The 16,206-nt window shown below is 43.9% G+C and overlaps 1 protein-coding gene across 1 annotated transcript in view; it reads right to left on the bottom strand.

Annotated features, from left to right (window-relative positions):
• LOC142250435 (leucine-rich repeat and fibronectin type III domain-containing protein 1-like protein) overlaps positions 1 to 16,206 on the bottom strand; it is a 750,715-nt gene that overhangs the window by 373,032 nt on the left and 361,477 nt on the right. Inside the window, exon 2 of the mRNA XM_075322606.1 lies at positions 12,334 to 12,486. The gene's annotated coding sequence lies outside the window, so the exon portion shown is untranslated. The remainder of the gene's footprint in view (positions 1 to 12,333; positions 12,487 to 16,206) is intronic.

Raw genomic sequence — 16,206 nt, 5'->3', positions numbered from 1 at the left:
TCACGAAAGGCGGCAACAAGGACCTCACGTCAGGCCGCAACATTGATATCATGTCAGGCCGCAACATGGATATCACGTCAAGCCGTAACAAGGACATCAGGTCAGGCCGTAACAAGGACATCAGGTCAGGCCGTAACAAGGACATCAGGTCAGGCCGTAACAAGGACATCAGGTCAGGCTGCAACAATGACATCAGGTCAAGGCGGCTAATTAAAAGAGGATCCACGGATGGTCTTAGGCAAGAGCCAGTTTTCAGAATGCCCATCCAGCGGCCACAGATCTGCAAAGAGGACCTTCAGGCCCCCTCCGGCACCATCACCCTGGATAAATCTGCTCTCCTGATGTGACACCCCAGCATCCAGCTCCAAGCTCATAGTCTTAGATCATTTGTGAAAGATGCAATGACATACATGGAAGCTAGATAAATGAAAGCTAAGAATTTAAGGCTTCTATAGAGGGAGGAGAACAGCATAATGGCACACTGGCAGAAAAAAAGGACTAATAAGAAGCAAAAAATAATGAAATATTGCACTAAAAACACACATTGCCACTGACATAGATTCCGGATACCAGAAGATGAGGTATTGATAATGTTCTCGTTATCCGCTGACCTATAATGTTTCCCTATCACACAATCATTCCGCTGTTTCCCCCGAGGGATAATTTTACCTCAGACTCAGCACTTCCACCAGCAGACAATGATGCTGATCTCTTCAGAGTATTTATGTCTTATTCCTGCCAAACCAATATGATCTCTTTATTATTAAAACAATATCTTTTCTTCATTATGGCGGCTTCCGATGATATCTCCGAAAATAGCTTCTGTCTGGTGAAAGCTGAACGGGCGACCATAATGTCAGCTCCAAGTGAATTTATATTGAAAATGCTCCACTGTCTATAGATTATCTGATGTGTTTTGGTTTTTCTACTACATTTCTGAGGCTGGGGTGTAAAGTTTTATTAGTCAGTGTGACTGTGCAGCTTAAACATAGGGAGAACTGTGCAGCCTTTTACTTGCAGCTGCATAGTCCTCTAAAATAAGGAAACATGAAGATGAACAGTGTTAAATATTTTTTTTTTTACCATAGACCATAGAGATTCAACCTCTTCAATGCACTGTATTACTAGGGAATGCAGAAGGAACCCCTTCTCTGCCCTGCACAACCTGGGATACAAATCATTGCCTCCTCAATGCACTACACCACCAAAGAACGTAGTGTAATAGGGTGTCCAGTACCGCCCCACTTTGTACTGGTGACTAGGGAAACTGCCATGTAAATGTTTGTGATTATTGCATGGTATTCTTGTGGTAATGTAATGCATTCCCCTGTAATATGGCTGGCTGCCACCAGGTGTCACTGGTTCCTGGGTCCCTTACTGAGAAGGGATGGATAGGGAGAGGCAGGGCAGCAGGGGTTAAGTGAGAGGGTGGCTCACTAGCACAGGAGGATATAGGAAAGGGGTTTCCTGTTTTGAGGCAGATAGGGAAATGCAGAGCCCATGAGCAGAACAAAAGAGAGAGGACCTACAGGGTCAGATGGAACAGAGTTGGTAGTGGATGGTGTGAAGGCAACAGACACAAAACAGAGAAGGTTAGCAAGAGAGGAGTAACAAGAGAACAATATTAGCTGTAGTACCCGGGCGTTGCCCGGGATAGTAAATGTCTTTCTGTCTCTCTCCCAGTCTCTCTCTGTCTGTCTGTATCAGTCTCTCTCTCTCTCTCTCTCTCTGTCTGTCTGTCTTTCTCTATCTCTGTATCTGTCTGTCTGTCCCGTTCCCCGTCTGTCTCTGTCTCTTTCCTTGTTTCTTTCCTTGTCTCTGTCTTTTTCCCTGTCTTTCCCTGTGTGTCTGCCTCTGTCTGTCACTGTCTGTCTCTCTGTCTCTTTCACTGTCTGTCTCTCTGTCTGTGTCTCTCTCTGTCTGTTTCCCTGTCTGCCTCTTACTTTGTCTCTCTCTGTCTGTTTCCCTGTCTGCCTCTGTATGTCTCTGTCTGTCTCTTTCCCTGTCTGCCTCTTACTTTGTGTCTCTGTGTCTTTGTCTCTTTCCCTGTCTGCATCTTACTCTGTCTGTGCCTATGTCTGTCTGTCTCTGTCTCTCTCTATTCATCTCCCCATTGACATCTTATTACCTCACACAGAAGCTTCTTATACTAATAATTTATTTTATTCCTATAGCAACCACTCACAGCTCCTATTAATAACCTAATTGACTTTAATGGAGGCAGGTTTTTTGGCGAGTAACTGTAAAGTGCAGGGTTAGATTTTCCCATCAAAACATAGTCTATGATGTTCCCTGAGTCAAATGAGGCGTCTGTGCAAAATTTCGTAATTGTAAATGCGACGGTGCGAATTCCTTTAGCGGACATACATACACACACAAATACATACACTCAGCTTTATATATTAGATATATATACACACACACACACACACACACACACACGAGTAGATAGATGGATAGATAGATACCATAGATAGATAACGTATTTCACTCAAAATAAGACCTACCCCAGAAATAAGCTTAGCATGATTTTACAGGATTTGTGAAGTATGCTTGAAATTTAAGCCCTATTACAAAAATAAGCCCTAGTTACGGTTAGGGTCGGTGTTAGAGGAAGTCAAACTGCACAATTTCTCTGGGCCCCTACTCTCTTAAGGACCTCAGTAGTCGTATTTTAATGTTACAATTGTTTAGGGACCTTTGATGTCTTCACAGTCATGTGACCATGTTGTAATCAAAGGGCTCTTAATTGCAGGAGTCTAAAAGAACTGAAGAGGAGACAGTCTGGCATGCAGGACTGGCATTAGGTGGATGAGAGAGCAAACTAGGTAATTTCACAGCGCATTATTCTCCTAGGGGCTCCACCATTTATATCCAAATGATAAGACTGCTTAAGGACCTTTGTGACATCACGTCATGTGACTAGGTTGTCACCAAAAGGTCTCTTAATTGCAGGAGTCTAAAGCTGAAGTGGAGACAGGCTGGTGTGTGTGTGGGTGTGTGGGTGGGTGTGTGGGTGGGTGTGTGGGTGGGTGTGTGGGTGGGTGTGGACAGACTGATAGATAGATAATGTTGATTTTCCAGAACACGATATTACTATATAATATATATAATGTGGATTGTTGTTCATGGAAAAAAAAAAATAAGACATCCCCTGAAATTAAGCCCTCTTTCGAAGCAAAAAATAATATAAGACCCCAACTTATTTTGGGGGAAACACGGTAGATAGATCATAAATCCAGGCCCATAACCTTCCTAGACCACCAGGGATCTTAGCAATGGCACTTTTAACCCCTGAGGTTTCAAGAAAATGTTTTTATTATAGAATTTTATCTATGTAAATTACTCTTTTGAATACAATGGAGAACTAGTTGGATAAGAGGAAAAATGACCATCGGCTACCAAGACATTTTTAATAAACACTAAGGGGTACTTTGCGCGTTGCGACATCACTACTGCGATGTCGTCGGGGTCAAATCGAAAGTGACGCACATCCGGCGCCAGTAACGACGTTGCAACATGTAAAGCCTAGATGCACCGATAAACGATCACAAAAGCGTTGTAAATCGGTGATCTGTGTAGTGTCGGTCATTTCCATAATTTCGCTGCAGCGACAGGTACGATGTTGTTCCTCGTTCCTGCGGCAGCACACATCGCTGTGTATGAAGCCGCAGGAGCGAGGATCATCTCCTTACCTGCGTCCTGTGGCTCCCGCATGCAATGAGGAAGGAAAGAGGTGGGCGGGATGTCTACGTCCCGCTCATCTCCACCCCTCCGCTTCTATTGGCCACCTGCCGTGTGACGTCGCTGTGACGCCGCACGACCCGCCCCCTTAGGAAGGAGGCGGGTCGCCGGGCAGAGCGACGTCGCAGGGCAGGTAAGTGCGTGTGAAGCTGCCGTAGCGATAATGTTCGCTACAGCAGCTATCACAAGATATCGCATGTGCGACGGGGGCGGGAACTATTGCGCTCGGCATTGCTACAATCGGCTAGCGATGTCGCAGCATGCAAAGTACCCCTTACACTTTCTAAAAAACTAAAATTAATCTTAGCATCTTTTCTGACAACTCTGCATCAAGCCATTCCTCTGTTATTCCTCCTGGAACAAAGTGAGAGTAGGGTGTTACCCTTTTGCATGTTAACGGGTAGTATCCCTGGATCGCTGTGTTACTGTCCAATGAGTGTTGACAGTGTCGGTGTGTGGAGAGATACAACCTGATGTAAACTGAAATAGTTTCATCTATTTATCAAAGTATTCATACATTTACTCAAGAAATAACAGAAAAATAGCACAATACACAATTTTGTAACTGCTATTTCATGGGTAATGCAAAGATTTGCTAACACAGACTTGACAGGAGGAGATGACTTTTCTCCGATTAACGATGATTTTAAAAGAGGACATCTGTTCATGTATGGGGGCAATCGTGACAATCGGCTCCGGTATTATATAGTGTGAGGGGACACATCTGATGCAATATACTTTGAGGCAGGTTCGGACTGGCCCACAGGAGAACCGGAGAATTCTCTGGTGGGCCTTACTGCAGTAATACATCACTTACCCCCAAACATGACCAGTAGTTGGCACAACGCACTTGTTTCACTATGTACAGACAAAGGAAGCATCTCATCATTAATTTTACAAACTACCTGGCTATGATGGTGGAATATGGGAGGTTGTGTATCATTTTGTGTAGGTTCGTATTTTAGACATAGTACTCTGTCTATTTTGTATTCCTTGTGTGTACATTGTCCTGTTTGCAGGTTTAATCACCCCCTGCCGGGCTTTTGTCACTAAGTCTGGGGGAGGGGGCCTGGGATCTACCTAAACTCTGTGTTTTAATTGGAGATTAGCAAGTCTCGCTGGGAACTACAAGAGAAGCCGAAGATTAATCCTCTGGGGTTAGAAGCTGCGGCTACAGACAGCACCCCAGAGAGCCATTGAGACACCCCGATTTCCCTTGAAAAGGACTGCTGGAGGATTATTACTGATTTATCCTCTAAGGGAGAAGCTGAGGCTTCCCAGAGAGACCTGGACATTTATCCCTTACTGGACTGTATTTGTGTTCCTGGACAATTTTACCCTCTTGTGTAGTGGATTATTTTTCTGAACCTTCTGGATTACATGGAATAAAGGAACTTTGGATTGCTCACTCATCTCTCGCTCTGTTGATCGTGTGATATCAGAGAAGGAACCCGTGACACCAGTATATTATTATATAGAAGCCCCCAGTGTCAATGTTACTGGTGGGCCCCAGTCTGACACTGCTTTGAGGTGAAAGATCAAAAAAAAAAAAAATAATATTAGTAAAAATAATATATAAAATAATATATAAAAATAATATATAAAATTTTTAAAAATATCATTTTTTAAAGTAACTTTTAATACTAGGGCTGCTCGAAGTTCCTGTAAAATGCTGGGCCTAAATAAGTACCTTGATGTATTGCTGCCACTAGTTGGACTCCTCTAGATTCCTGTATTCTAAGTTTTCATTTAAATATGACTCAAAGCTAAGATTATTCTGTAAGTGCCGGAAGAACCAAAGGTTGAGGACTGGGCACAGTGTGCGGAAGAGATTACATTGTGCATTGTGTAGCTGCATGAAAACCAGGAGAGGCTTCAATTGCCATTGCTTTATTGGCCCCTGCTTGGCTGCTTTTTCTAAATAAATTATTTAGTATTCATAGTGCCTAAAATATGATTAATTAAGATTGTGATCGCCCATCACACACCGAGAAACATGAATAACATTCAGAAAGTTTCCGAACTCCAGAGCTGAAAGCCTCCTTCAGCCATCACTGGACAGACCTGAAATCCCTATTAGTTTTCTTACCGGTATTAGACTACATTTGGATTGAAACTTTAACCAAGAGTTCTCCATGGGTTTTTTAATGGGGATGTTATATCAGGAAAACCTGAGACATATGGAGATCATAGAGCAAGGTGCCTGGTTTATGATTCCCAACTATTAAAGAACACCAATCACCAGGATTTTCCTATATAAACTAAAGCCAGTGCTATACTGGCGCTATCAGGCTGATTCTATACATACCTCTAGTTCTCAGCTAGGATGTGTAGGTCTTGAAACACAAGTAAGTAAAGTTTGTAAAATGAGCAGATTTTGAATTGCAAAAACTTGGGTGGGTATTCATAGTGATTCCCACCCCTCTTCCTGTCCTCCCCTGTTATTTATGCTAATTCTATTATAGAATCGTTTTACTAAGTGACTAGAAGGACCTGTGCGGATGTCATACCCATGTGACCAGAAGGGGAGGGGCCTCATCCAACAAAAATAATGTTGCTTCCTTGCATCAGCTATGTCAGCTGAGCCTCGCCCCTTCTGGTCACATGGGTATGACATCAGCACAGGTCCTTCTAGTCACTTAGTAAAATGATTCTATAATAGAATTACCATAATAACAGATAGGGGAGGTTGGACAGGCAGGAGATGAAATCACTATGAATACCCACCCCAGCTATCAGCTGATCAGCAGCTGCTGTCATTCAAAAAGCTGCTCATTTTACAAACTTTACTTGCTTGTGTTTAAAAACCTATACATCCGAGCTGACAACTAAAGGTATGTATAGAATCAGCATGATTGCGCCAGTATATAACTGGCTTTAGTTATATAGGAAAATCCTAGTGATTGGTGGGCCTTAACCCTCTGGTGGATGGGTATAATATGGAAGGCTAGTCACCTGATGTAATACTATATTTGCCCTGTATAGGACACTACAACTAATGTTTGCCAGGTGTCTTTGGAGATTGATCGGTGGCCATCAGTTGATCGCTCGGTCAGCTTGAAAATTGTAAAAGAGGTTGTCCACTACTTTAACATTGATGGTCTATCTTTAGGATAGGTCATCAATGTCTGATCGGCCACGGTCCAATACCCAGCACCCCGCCAATCAGCTGTTCATGATGCTGGCGCCAGCAATAGGTGGCCGGAAATGCTCAGTTCTGGAGCTGTTCAGTCTTCCGATAGTGGCCGTGGCCGGGTACTACACATCCGCCTCCCATTCTAATCATTAATAGGCGGATGTGCAGTAGCCTGCAGCTATCAGAATACAGGGCAGCTCTGGAACTGGGCATTTCAGGTGGCCTACTGCTGTCGCCAGCACCAAGAGCGTCTGATCAGCGAAGATGTCGGGTGTTAGGGGTACTTTGCACGCAGCGACATCGCTACTGCGATATCGTCGGGGTCAAATCGAAAGTGACGCACATCCGGCGCCGGTAATGACGTCGCAACATGTAAAGCCTAGATGCACCGATAAACGATCGCAAAAGCGTCGAAAATCGGTGATCTGTGTAGCGTCGGTCATTTTCATAATGTCGCACCAATAGGAGATACGATGTTGTTCCTCGTTCCTGCGGCAGCACACATCGCTGTGTGTGAAGCCGCAGGAGCGAGGAACATCTCCTTACCTGCCTCCACCGGCTATGCGGAAGGAAGGAGGTGGGCGGGATGTTTACGTCCTGCTCATCTCTGCCCCTCCGCTTCTATTGGCTGCCTGCCGTGTGACGTCGCTGTGACACCGCACGACCCGCCCCTTAGGAAGGAGGCGGGTCGCCGGCCAGAGCAACGTCGCAGGGAAGGTAAGTGTGTGTGAAGCTGCCATAGCGATAATGTTCGCTACGGCAGCTATCACAAGATATCGCATGTACGACGGGGGCGGGGACTATCGCGCTCGGCATCGCAAGCATCAGCTAGCGATGTCGCAGCGTGCAAAGTACCCCTTAGACCTCGGCCGATCAGATATTGATGACCTATCCTAAAGACATGCCATCAATGTAAAAGTAGTGGACGATATCTTGCTAAACAATGCTAAAAAAAACCCCTCTACATATAAAACTAATTATACCAAGCCCAGAGCCTCTGTCATGACTTTTGACTCGTGTTTCTTGAATCCCTCAGTTGTGTGCTAGGCATAACACAATATATCCTATAATCCTATAATATTTGCAAAAAGAAATAAAAAAGATGCTACTTTGTAATATACTTTGTGTTTGAATTCCTTATTTATAATATATCTCTTATTTCTGTCATTGAATAACAACATTTCTACTTACATTCTGAATCTATGCACGGCGACTGTGAAGAGGAGTATAAAGACAGCGCTGCTCCAAAGACTATGGGACTGACATAGACAGCTGAGAAAATTGGTAGGCCTCCGATAGTGTACCCTGCTTCCGGTATTAAAGCAGTTCTTTTTACAGATTATACAATGTAAAGTGTCTACTGTCATGCCTTGGATTTATTCGTGCGGTCTCCTGTGCTGTGGTCTGTTTTCATCTCCCCTGAGCCACAGTCAGGCTTGGTCTCTTTCCTGGTTCTGAACACTTTGTTTGTGTGTTCATTGCTTTTCTGCCTACAAGTGTTTCCACTGCTGTAATTCAGTCTGCCCTATCAACCAGCAGGTGTAACTATTAAAGCTTCCACGGGCTGGTAATATTTCTGAAGTGGACCCTGCTTGGAGCTACAGCCTATCTGATTTATGTATATCAGCTCACCGTGTACAAGCTCACTCCTGGCCTCTTCCTGGAGCACGGACAGGCACTGCCACAGCCCGATATTGCAAATAGAAGAAAGAAGGAACATCCAGCTCTTCAGGCGAGGAAAGCCATGGTCTTTATTTTAGCATGCAGACAACGGATGACATGACCAGCAGAGCACTACGTGTTTCAGGTCAAACAATCACCCTTAATCATGATTAAGGGTGATTGTTTCACCTGAAACGCGTAGTGCTGTGCTGGTCATGTCATCTGTTGTCTGCATGCTAAAATAAAGACCATGGCTTTCCTCGCCTGAAGAGCTGGATGTTCCTTCTTTCTTCTATTTACAGCCTATCTGCCTAGTGTTTCTCCTGGCTGATAATTACTTTTGGTTTACCTTCCTTTTACTCTGCACCTTCTCCCAAATTCTCAAGGAAGTACGTGATATCCTTGATGGATCCTTAAAAAGTAAAAGGTCAAAGTGGTCATGTGAGTCATCCAAATAGGGTTGTTTCAGTCTGTGCAGAGGCTTTTAGGGACTACGCAGCTGGGACCTCAAGTCTGTACAACAACCAGCAGGGTCAGGTGTAGTAATTTTAAATTAGACCTTATCTTACATTATTTTCCACATGTGCACGTCTGTGCGTATAACATCTACATTCATATATGGATCTCTTAGACCTTATGGGATTGATGTACTTACATTGAAAACCCACATCTGAATAGATGTAAGATGAGTTAAAGAGCGGGACAGCTCATGAGTCCAAGTGTATTCAGTCTACGTCCAACCAGCCCGACTGACAGTAGCAGCTTGTACTGACCGTGATGTCAGGTGCAGGGAGGAGGGACATTGAGGAGCGGTCAGTCAGGCTAGGCGAGTCTACAGAAGATTGAGTTTAAATTTTAATAAAGGATTATAGCATGCAGATATTGATTTTCAAACAAGCACACCGACCTCATCGGGTCTAAGTGATCTTTTTAGCAAATGCATGTGGTGTGTAAATTCAAATCTGGTGATAGGTCTCGGGAAAAGGACTTGGGCATAATAGTAGATCCTAGATTCAACATGTTCCAACAGTGCGGAGCTGCAGCTAAAAAGGCCAACAAAATTCTGGGATGTATCATAACAAGGGCATTGAATCTAGATCAAGAGAGGTAATTATTCCCCTATACTCTGCCCCGGTCAGACCCCACCTGGAATACTGTTTACAGTTCTGGACACCCCGGTTCAAGAAAGACATCGATATATTAGAGCAAATCCAGAGAAGAGCAACCAAGATGGTAGAAGGTCTGCATACAATGTAATATGAAGATCGCCGAAAAGAACTAGGGATGTTTACTTTGCAAAAAAGAAGGCTGAGAGGAGATTTAATAGCGGTCTACAAATATCAGATAGGTAGTGACAGTGCAGAGGGAACCACCCTATTCTCATTAGCACAAGGAAGTAAAAGATGCAATGGGATGAAACTAAAAGGAAAGAGATTCAGATTAGACATTAGGAATAACTGACAGTGAGGACAGTCAGGGAGTGGAACAGGCTACCGCGAGAGGTGGTGAGGGCAGTTAGAGAGTGGAACAGGCTACCGCGGGAGGTAGTGAGGGCAGTCACAGAGTGGAACAGGCTATCGTGGGAGGTAGTGAGGGCAGTCACAGAGTGGAACAGGCTACCACGGGAGTTAGTGAGCTCTCCATCAATGGAAATCTTAGCTGGGATGATTTAGGAAAACCTGCACTCGCATGGGGTTGGACCCGATGCCCCTTGAAGTCCCTTCCGACCCGACATTACTATTCTATGATATCAGATGAACATTAAATGCATGGGGTGGGCACAAATGGTGATTTCAATCATCTGCATAAAGAAGCTAGATGAGTGGCGCTAATATACAGGGTGGTCCACAAGTAAGTGGACAGAAAATAATAATATTTACTTTTATTTCTATATAAAATTATATTTACTAACACAATCATAACATTGACAATTAAATTTTATTCTGAACAATAATATAAAAGCCCTTAAATTTTTATCAACGCAGGTGCTCAAGCTGTTTTCCATTACAATTTGCACAGCTTTGAAGCCTCTTACGCTTCCACAAACATTTTTGCACAAGTCTCTTTGGGTATTCATTTCTTGAAATGCATCTCTTATGTCATTTTTCAAATCACTGACACTTTTTGGTTTTCAACTATAAACCTTGTCCTTGAGTACACCCCAAAAGAAAAATTCTATTGGCATCAAGGCTGGTGAACGTGCCGGCCAATGAAGTGGGCCTCTTCGGCCAATCCATTTATTAGGAAATGTTTCATCAAGATACTCGCGGACTACTCTTGAATAATGTGGAGGGGCCCCATCTTGTTGGAAATAAAGGTCATTTGAATTAGGCTGTTGCTGTAACTGGGGAACAACTTGATTTATTAGAATTTCAAGATACTTATCTCCTGTGACTGTTCCATCAAAAAATAATGGTCCTAAAACACCAAAACGTGAAATACCTCCCCAAACATTGACACCAGGCTCATTTAGTTGTTGCTCTAATGTTAAATGCATGTTCTCATTATACCAGTAAATACAATTATGTCTGTTAATATGGCCGGATAATTTGAAAGAAGCTTCATCACTCCACATAATGTTATCTAAAATTACTGGATTTTCTTCAATTTCATTAAGCATAATCTCACTAAATTGCAGCCGCCTGTGTGGATCATCCTCCAATAAACCATGAATTAGACGTGGACGGTAAGCTTTCCACCCAATAGATTTCAGGATTCGAATGATAGAAGCTCCTGAAATTCCCAATTCTAAAGAGACTCTTCTGGGGACTTTTTTAGAACTCTGAACCAATGTTTCAGCAACAAGTTGTTTATTATTTTCTGTACAGGCTGCTTTGGGTCGACCAGTTTTTGGAGCATTAAGGATTGAGCCAGTGGTATTGAATTTGTCACGAATGCGGTAAATGGTTTGTCTCTTTGGGGCTTCAGTACCAAATGTTTCAACCCAAATTGCTCTAACGGTTTCAGCATTTTGAGATTTCCAATACTCTTTTAAAATCCATTTTCTTTGATCTGTATTTAAATTATTTGCCATTATGGGTTATCCAAATTATTTGAAAAGAAAACAGATTTGGGGGAGATTTATCTGTGAAAACTGGATCTGTGAAACCGACTCAGTTGCCCTTAGCAACCAATCAGATTTTACCTTTCATTTTCCAAAGTCTGTGAAGAATGAAAAGTGGAATCTGATTGGTTGCTAAGGGCAACTGAGTCAGTGTCACTTTACACCATGTTTGATAACCCTATTGCACATACTGTCCACCTACTTTTGGACCACCCTGTGTATACTTTTTATATTTCCACCATGATTTTAACTTTAATATGCAGTTATCCAGAACGATTGAACAGAGAGTTCTGGACCATCATTTAAGAGAGAAGAAGAGAAAAGTGCGGGTGACCAGATGACTGGAAGATTCAACACTACAACTCAAAACTGATTTTTTTTCTCAAAATAAACAAACTAAAAACAACAAAAAAACCCCAACTAAAATCTCTATCTGTATCTCCCTGAGTGCCAGTGCAGAACCATACCTAAAAATCCCTAAACATGACAGAAGAAGCCGGCGTCCTCCGGATCACTAGACTTCAATCTTTTTAAAAATCTGCATTTTTTCAGTGCAGATAAAGCAGATGATTTATGCATCAAACTATCAGTATGCAGCGAACATAAAGCGTGCACAGGGATGAGAGACCTGGTCACCGACACACCTGAGATCCGGCGGGGCTGCCCTGTTCTAGCCTTCCAGACCGGATAATAAAAAAAAAGGAAAAGAATGGTATTTTCTAATGACCTTTAAGAAGCTTCGGGAAGGTCACCGCTCCCTCACTGGCTCCTGAAGTCTTTTCATTAGTTTTTCATTTGCTTGTGGACTTCAGCCAATAATGGATTCTCTCGGTCACACTCGCGATGCAGCTTTCTACACAGTCGAGCGCAGACTCCCATCCTGGAAAGGAGAAAAAGGCAACTTTTAATTGCTTATTTACTGTAACTCTTAATGTTACGGTACAAACTTTATCCATTACATTTTAAAACAGAGATCAACTTTTTTTAAAGAGCTAAATTTTTCAGGAAACACAAAAATGTACATTGTTTCCCCATTTTTAGAGTCTTTTGTGTTTCTTATGCAAATTATAGTGGAACCTTGGATTATGATCATAATTTGTTCCGGGAGTGAGCTCTTAAACCAAGTTACTCTTATATCAAAGCGAATTTTCCCATAGGAAATAATTGAAACGCAGACAATTCGTTCCACAACCGAAAAATATTTGCTGTATTTATACAAACTTATTACAGTAATACAAAATAATGTCCTGTATTCATATAATAGTATTACAGTCACTAATACATAATACTGTACAGTAAAAACATAAAACAAATGAAACCGCACTTTAGCTTCCAATAAAATTGTTGGTGTGTGAGAGGTACAGTATAAGCAATGTGCTGCACTGGTGATCAATGAGAAAGTACAATACTGTATCCACAAATGCAAATTGATAGACATGCTATATAGTATATACTGTGCTGTGCAATGGTATACAGTATACAGTACATATGCACAGAAAGTTACCTCCAGAGCGTGGTGAAAGGACGGAACCGGAAGTGTGCACGGTGAGGATTTGCTCTTATTGCAAATCATTGCTCTTAAACCAAGTTACAAATTTGTAAGAAGCTTTGCTTGTCTTGCAAATCGCTCTCAAACCAAGTTACTCTTAAACCAAGGTTCCACTGTATAAGCTGGGAATTGGGTTGAAATTCTTAAAACATTGTTGGTGTGCTACGGTGTTCATTCTCCTAAGGGCAAACATTTGCGGCATTGGTAGCTTCTCCTTGACAAAAACAAGAATCTGTCAAAAGACACTTAGCCCAAATAGTTATTTCTTATTAAACTATCACTACAGTAAACCACAAGGACTGTTATTACAAACCTACTATACAACCCCAGACCACCAGGGACATTACGATTAACTCCCTGACCGTCAAGACTACCAAAATTTCACTATTGTACACCAGAGTTCCCCAACTCCAGGCTTCAGGAGGCACCAACAGGGCATGTTTTCAGGATTTCCTTAGTATTGCACAGTTGATAATTTAATGCCTTGCATAAGTGATGAATCCAACACCTGTGCAATACTAAGAAAATCCTGAAAACATGCGCTGGTAATGCGTCTTGAGGACTGGAGTTTAGGAACACTGTTCTAGACCACCAGGAATGTTTTATTAATTGCTTCACTACCCTAGACAACCAGCAAAATTATATTAATCATTTCACTATTTAGACCACCTTGCATATTACCAGGGTCTTATGTTATTTTTGGCTCCAAAAGAAGTGCTAGGGGATGCATTATATTTTGTTATTGCTGCATGTTGCCCCGTTGTGTTGCTGTAAGCCCCAGAAAATTTTTAGTTGCGCGTCCCCTGTTTATACAAAATTAATATTCACATCTTCCTTTGCCCACCCCTCTGTTCCGGCATCAGTAATTCCTTGCCCAACAATCATATCACAAAGCTTAGACTGGCCGGCGGCTCTTATGACCTGATGCGGCTGTCATGCTCAGGTCAGGAGAGCCACCGGCCAGTGCAAGGATTGCGTTGCGATAGTTGGGCAAGGAATCACTGCAGCCAGCACAGAGCGGTGTTTGGGGGAAGGGGTGAATATTCATTTATACTAACAGCGGGCGCACAACTATAAATGTTTCTGGGGCTTACAGCAATACAATGGGGCAAAGTACAGCAAAAAGGTACATATCCTGAAAGGGCTGCACAAGCCCAATTTCAGAATACTATTAGTATGCAGAATTGTAACCAGGGCTTATTTTAGGAGTAGGGCTTATAATTTAAAGGGAACCTGTCACCAGATTTGGTGACTATAAGCTGCGGCCACCACCACTGGGCTCTTATATATGTGCCGCCCCCACGCCTGTAGCAGCCGAGCTGCTCGGATCCGGACCCGCTGTGTGGCTCGAGGGATCCTCCGGACCTGTGGGTCACGCGGACACGCCAAATGAAAAGGGGGATGTAGTTTACGGGCTTGGCCGTATTCAGTTCGTGATGCCGCTCAAGGTGTGTGGTGAAAGGTGGCACTACCGCTGCTGTTGTGGGACACCCCAGGTGAGATGTAATGGCAGCTGGATGTTAACCCCTCCATGGGTACGGGTGGTTGCCCCGGGGCCCAGTGTCTCTGTGCAGGTTATGGCGATGGCAAGGGCTGCGCGCCCGGACGTACCAGTGGATGTTTGGTTACTCACAGTTGAATAAATCACACAAGTCTTTTGGTAAACCAAGGTGCTGGTGGCCGGCCGCCGCGGCCGGTTGTACTCTGGTCCCCCACCTGGGCTGGTGGTCGCTGTCTTTTCCCTCTCTACTGTTTTTGCTTGTGTTGGACTTTCCGGTATGGAGCATAGGAGTCCGCTCCCGGCTTGTTGTGTACCTGAGGAGCCGTGCCCGCTGGCGCTGACCCGTGGGATCTATCGGGCTCTGGCGGTTGCCCTATCCCTCTCTGTGGATGGTTGTCTGCTTTTGTGATTTTGGTTGGGACAGGACCTAAAATCCTGCCCTCAATTGGTTAATTAGCGAGGCCATTGGTTCCGGTCCTGGCTTCAGGGTCCAAGTACCCCTTCTGTGCACGGTTTCCGGGTCGGTGCTCCGGTGTCGGTACAGGCGGGCTCCAACCCTGTCCCACTCCACCTCGGATCTCCGGCCGCCGTCTTCCCGTTGCCTGCTGACGGGGACCACCATCTGACACCTAGCCAAGGCACCAGGGTTCCGACCCTGGCGCCTGTCAAATTGAGCTTCACCTCAGCTGGAGCTACACCTAGCCCCAGCCTCCACTCCTCTTGAACTCCACACTCCACTGAACTGCACTGAACTACTTGTTTTCCCGCCCCGGGCTGTCTAGACCCCTAGGTGGGCGTTTCCTAACCGCCTGGTCCTGCCCACTGGTGTGCCTGTCTTGCCCTGTGGGGGGTGGCTAGGGTTTCAGGTTGGCTGTATGTAACCTAGGTGAGGCATGGTGTTATGCGGGGGCCTATTGTGTGACCACCTGGTTTTGCCAGGGCGTCACATATATAGCATTCTAACATGTTGTATATAAGAGCCCAGGCCGCTGTGTAAAACATAAAAATGCAGACTGGTCGGATGGGTGTCGGCGCCTACTCTTTCGGCCATATTTGTCATGAACATAGGCTAGCATTGAGGTCCTGCACAGGCGCACTACAAAACTACAATACTTTGACCTGCCCTGCTCAGGGCAGAACAAAGTGCGCCTGCACAGGACCGCAATGTCGTCCTGTGTTCATGACATAGGCAGCGCCATGGACCCCAGCTTCAGAAGAAGGAGGACAAAGATGGCCGAAAGAGGAGGCGCGGCACCCAGAGAACGGAGACACCCATCCGACCAGTCTGCACTCCTGCAAATCTGGTGACCGGTTCCCTTTAAGCATACCCAAAAAAGGCAGAAAATCCTTCTAGGGCTTATTTTCAGAGAAACATAGTATCATGAAGTGCTTCATTATCCTTCGCCACCAGAGATATTACCTTAAAATTTTCAGTATTATATAACACCTGAAAGGTTACCATTTAAATATTCCCTACTATAAACTGCTAGATAAATAATCTTCAGTCTCATCACTATCCTAGACCACTTACAGATAATGCTGTACACTTT

Source organism: Anomaloglossus baeobatrachus, chromosome 9 (genome assembly GCF_048569485.1).
Source record: "Anomaloglossus baeobatrachus isolate aAnoBae1 chromosome 9, aAnoBae1.hap1, whole genome shotgun sequence".
NCBI classification, from domain to species: domain Eukaryota; kingdom Metazoa; phylum Chordata; class Amphibia; order Anura; family Aromobatidae; genus Anomaloglossus; species Anomaloglossus baeobatrachus.
The sequence above is the reverse complement of the archived record's forward strand: the minus strand, read 5'-3'. Positions and strand labels throughout refer to the sequence as shown.